The sequence below is a fragment of the Elgaria multicarinata genome, chromosome 13, assembly GCF_023053635.1.
Source record: "Elgaria multicarinata webbii isolate HBS135686 ecotype San Diego chromosome 13, rElgMul1.1.pri, whole genome shotgun sequence".
NCBI lineage: Eukaryota > Metazoa > Chordata > Lepidosauria > Squamata > Anguidae > Elgaria > Elgaria multicarinata.
This window is the reverse complement of record NC_086183.1, coordinates 20,816,738-20,822,495: the sequence shown is the minus strand read 5'-3', so window position 1 is coordinate 20,822,495 and position 5,758 is coordinate 20,816,738.

Here is a 5,758-nt window from a genome sequence, read left to right as displayed (position 1 = left end):
CGACCCCGGCAACGCGAGGGGTTTCCCGGAACTGTTTCCAGGGACTGCGCTCGGCGGGGCCAATCCGCGAGCGGCCTTTCGGAAAGGCAGCCCGAAGCCTCTATCGGCGCTTGGAGGCGGGTCCAGACGGCGGCCTCCTTATCCAATCGAGGCCGAGAGAGCGCCTGGCCAATCCGCGGGACGGAAAGAAAGCCATGGCGCGCCGGTAGGGTTAGACACAGAGAAGGGAAGAAATCCGGGCCTTTTTAAAGAGCGTCTGGTTCCCGCTTCCTGCAGTTAGTGTCTAAGACAAAGGAGTGTCGTTAGTTGTTTGGTTCTTAGTATTGTTGAGGCCTAGTTCTCATTTAGAGGTTTTGATTGTATCTCATTGAATGTTTCTCTGTTTAAAAAAAAAAGGCACATGCCTAACAATAAATCCCTGCAGGTAAAATGCTAGCTTCTCAAGGAAAGGGGTAGAGCAGGATCCTCTTTCTTAACATACTTGTCTTCTGCGCGCAGGGACTTGAGTATTATTCTCATTATATGGAGGAGCATTCCAGCATGTCTTTTCTGCAAGCTAAAGTTAGTGGCTATCGGGAATAAGGGCTTTTCAGTGGTAGTCTCGGAGCTGCAGGTATCTCTCCAATGGGACTTTTCCTCCTTCTACAAGAAATAGGTTAAAAACGTTCCTGTTCCAGATAAACTTTTGAGGAAATTAAGCGTTTTATTCTGCTGTGGCTTTTACTTTTCCAAATCTTGCCGTAGTTATGACTTTGCTGGTTTTATCATGGAGTGGATATAGTTGATTAGTGGATTTATATTTTTATATAGACAGTATATAAGAGAATGGGGTGCACTGGGCTTCTGATATTTGTGTGATATTTTCTATTTTAGGTTTTTTTTAGCGTTTTGCTAATTGCTCTTGCAAAGGACTTGTTTTATTTGCATTTTAAATGATGGGGAGGTACTATTATTATTTTGTCATTAAAATATACTTGCCTGAATATTTTTTTAATATAGGATTATCTGTTTTTAATTTACATTTGAATGCTCTTTGGCTAGCTCTTGTAGATAGTGTAACGTATCCTGTAACATTTTATCAGATACTAGCTTCCTCTGGTCCCTTTTTTTAAAAAAAAGAAAAAAAAGAAGACTGGAGCCTAAAGTTTTACATCACAGTCTGTGCTTGGCTAAGTCCCATTGAGTGCAATGGGGCATACTTTTCAGTAAATGTGTACAGAAATGTGTACAGAAATCTTAAATAAACAGCAAGACCTCACCAACTTCAGTCTGCAAGTGGTACAGGCCAGATAGGTTTATCACTTCTGTGAGAATGTGGCCCAAGATCTTTTGTTTTCTCCATATTGGATTTATGAAATATTCCCTCCCTTTTAAAGTGCAGCATTAAAGACTTCTGAACTAGCTGTGTGTATGTAGAATTAAGGTTCTTGTCTCTGCAAGCCAGCACTAATATGTGGGAAGCCTAATCTGTTAAAATGAACTACTTGGATTTTAGTAGTGGCTTCAGTTTCATTTTAAGATGAGAGCTATAAAAGGGGGGGAATTGAAGAGGGTCTAGGATTCTGGCTGGTGCATAATATTTATTTAATGAATAATCTAATTTCAAATATAGTCTGCATAATATACATGTCAGAGCACCCTCTGCTTTGTTTTGTTCACATGTGCTGCAAACTATAACTATTAACAGCTTAGCGTTCTTTGTAGTTCATGGAATATATGAATTAGACATTTCAAAGGAATAATATACAAAACAATGAAACACCACTTAGCAATCAGCATGGTTTCTCTTTGAAATCTCACAAGTTTAATTGCTTAATGGAACAAAAACATTTTTCTAACTCGGGGCACAATCCTATGCATGTTCTGACAGAAGTCCTACAATTCCCAGCACAAACAATCTGCATGTGGACTTCTTGGGGATTTTTATTTTTTAAGATCCTACTTGGTCCCACTGCTGCCACAGCCATTTCCAGTAGCAGGGGAAGGGGAAATGCAGCCCCCCAACTCTTTAGTTGGTGATCATCATCCAACTAAAGTTAGATGCATTGAAGCCCAGTAAAAACAAATGGAACAAGGTAAACTTTAAATCCTTTTGATTTCAGCAAGACAAGGACAACTAACTGTAGTTAGAACAGTTCTTTCTGCTCACAATGGTGCTTCCTATTTGAAAAGATGCTGTAAGGATGCATCTTTTTGAAGTTTTTTTTAATCTATCTAGAATGACTCACTTTACAGGTTGCTGTAAAATATTCAGCTGACCCTGTTGTTCTGGTTAAGCCCAGCTGATCTGTAAAAGAAATTAGCTTAAGAGGTTGACAAATAATAGCTGTAAATGTGCAAGGATGGGGAACATGTCTTTTTCCAAATGTTGTGGGGCTTCAGTTCCCATCAGCCCCAGCTGATGGTGAAGGATGATAGGAGTTGCAGCCCAACATCATCTGGAGGGACATACATTCCCAACCCCTTTGTAAAAGATTCTCTCCTCCCAGAGATTGGGCTTCCCTCTTGTTTACTAGGGAGTGACAGGTGATATGGCAGATGGGATAGCAATTGGAGAAAGACCTGCGATGAATCCAATTGAAGATGTTCAGTTGCCAATTGAAGGCTTATTTTGTGGCAGTGATGGTGGTGAAAAAGAAAGGACCTATTCTGAATAGCTAAAGGCCAGCTTCTAGCTTCTTATACCTAGCTAAAATCTTGGAGCAGGCTGTGAGCTCCCAGGCTCTTCCGAATAAAACGGCTTTTCTGGATCCATTTTAGCCTTGCTTCTATACAGGCTTAAACCATTTTGGTCTTGGTTAGAAAACCTTTGCTTGAAACAAGACTGAGGAAAGCATTACAGTAATTGGGTTCACATGACACAAAAATCCATCATGAGTGACAAGCCATGATGGGTTGTCTTGTTGTCTGAATGCAGACTAATTGCCCAAAGGTGGCTTGTGGATGAGCAACAAGCCAACCCAACAACCCATGGCTTATTCTTCAGGTTGTTGTGTCATCCAAACCCAGACATAACCCTTAGTTGTTTGCAGGGATCAGGCAGTGAGCTGCTCAGCAAGAGCAACAGAAATCCCTGCTGCTCTTCCTGAGCATGGCCACAGTCATCCTTCACCTAGCCATTTCCAGTCCCCTTGCCAGTGACAGCCCCTCCCAACTGTGCCCAAATGGTACTTTAGAGGGGCTGTCACTGGCTCCTGTCAAGTCCCCCTCCCCTTTAAAAATATATTTTTCTTTTATTTGCACAAAATCTGGCCAAAATTATTTTTACAATTTTCTGGCCAGTATTGGGGGTTTGAGTTGCCCAAGTGGGCAGCGCCGACTGTCAAAATTATATAGGTTTACCTTGCCAGGAGCCTTGTATGTTTCAGCTGTCAACATACAAAGTAACAGGCAGGACTACACTATATAGGCCATTGACATGTGGGAAATGGTGTTGTCCCCAGTGTTCAAAGGATTGCCCTGAACCTTGGGGTTGCCCTGCTTCGAATCGCCATTTGCCCAAGTCCCCAGTAACTGTTTTTCATAGAAAAGCACACACCTTTTTTGCTCCCAGTCACAGAAGCCGCATCTGGTTTGACAGCTGTAGTTCTTGCAAGTAGGAGTGGCAAAAGGTGGAGGTGCACTTTCCTGCGAAAAAGGATTCCTGCAAACTCAGGGGTGGACTGTAAGGACATCACCCCTAAGGGTTGGGGCAACCCTTTAAGTCCCTGTGATCTTACGAAGTGGGTAATATTGAGCTCTTTCCCTTACCTGTCCAGCAAAGATATTCTACTACACAAGTGCAAGTGATTTGAGCATTTGATAATGTAGCTGGGCTTTTAGTGCACAACCTGTTGTAACTTGCTTGACAAGTTCCACCTTGGTTTATTGTACAGAAACAGAGCACTGCATTCATATTAACACACTCTGGGAAGTGTGCCTACTTGACAGGTAAAATTAAGTACAGCACCATGTGCATTGATGGTGCTATATAAATAAATAATAATAATAAGTAGGATTAGGGTATTAGATAGTGGGGAAGAGGTTTGTCTCTGCTTCTGAGAAGCAAAGGGTCTGCTGTCCAGGTACTGACAGTGCATCATCTGACACTTAAAACATGTCCCATTCTCACATGCTGCAGTGTTCTGCTAATGCAATTACAGCCATTACTTTATATATAGATGTGCTCAAATCCCTAAAGCAAGGGGAAGAAATCTGTGCCTCCTCACCAGATGTTGCTGAAACTACAACTCCCATCATCCCTTTGTACATATTTTAAAACTTTTGGTGGCATGGAGAAATTCTAGGGATCAAATCAGTGCATTCCTCTTGCATATGCTGACCAGAATTTATAAAAGGGTACCATTGTATTAGGTCCAGCATTCCAAGAGATTTCCTAGTTTCACTGAGCTTGTTGAAATTTGTCCTGAAATGTGAATTATCCCTTTTTACATGTGCAATTTAGCTTTGACAGTGGTCTGAAAACTTGCATAGCATGCTACATTTGAAAGTCCACGTACAGTGCAATATTATGCATATTTAGACAGAAAAAAAATCCTAGAACTCCCAGCATTCCTGGCTTAGGGAATGCTGGGAATTTTATATATAATATGCATTGTACTTCTCCCATAGTTTCAAAAGTAGCTTCTGCTATCTAAGGTAAAAAAGAAAAGAAAAGCCCAAGCTCTTTGGATCCCAACCACACACAAACCAGAAGCCAATTGTGGATACTGAAATTGCAGAGAAGCCACAAACTATGTAAAATACCACTCTAGAAATGGTTTGTTTTTCCATTTACAGGGTACAAATACATACGAAAAAGCAGAGTATTTTGAATCCAGGTGGTATAAGAACAGTTTTTAATTGCCACAGAATGCAAAAGTAAGCCCTTTAAAACCCGTGGCCTCTTTGCAGATCTTCTGAGTTCAGCTACATCACACAAACCGGCCCAGCTCTTTACACTGCTGTAATGAATCAAACTGTTAAAGTCTCTTTGCCATTTCTGTTAAATCGTCTCTTGCTTTGTCAGTTCATTGTTTCAAAGACATACAAATTTCCTTTAAGAATACAGGTAAGCAAAGCAGTTACATAATGAGCTGCCTTTCCTGTTTCTGCCTGCTTTAGTAATTGTGCAACTCTTATTAAGCTACAGCTCCCACCTGCCTCCTAAACCAACCCAGGGCAAGTGTGCTCCCCCACTCATGGGGAGAGAGCAGTCTTCTATCGGATCAGAATCCTCAGGTTACTCTAAAAGTGGCCAGTTTTTGTGCAGCTGCCATAAGCCGACGGAAATTAATGTTGAAGAATTTTATTGCACCTTAGACTAAGGCTGAGACTGCTGCGTTTTATGGATTTTATGTATGTATTTTATTGTATATTGGGGTTTTTAATATTATTGTGATGATGTTTTCTGTTGTGCTGGCCTATGACCGAAATAAACAAGTCTTTAGTCTTTAGAGCAGTATGCAGGAGCTAGCCTTAGGGCAGCGGTGCAAAAACATTTTCAATGCAAGGGCTGAATTCCAATCTGGGGAAGGCCTCGGGAGCTTCTGTCTAGTTAGAGGCAAGCAGGACTCAATCACTCAGCAGCACTTTCAAATAGCATCCCATATATCAAGTCTATGCATGTATAGTCTAGAACATGACACTTGTGAGCAATCTTCTAGTGTACCAAAAAAGGAACCATTCAGACACACCATGAAATATAATTAAGGCTAGATATGCCATTAGTGTTGCAGACAAGACACCGACTAGGAAAGAGAGTGAACAATTTATTTCA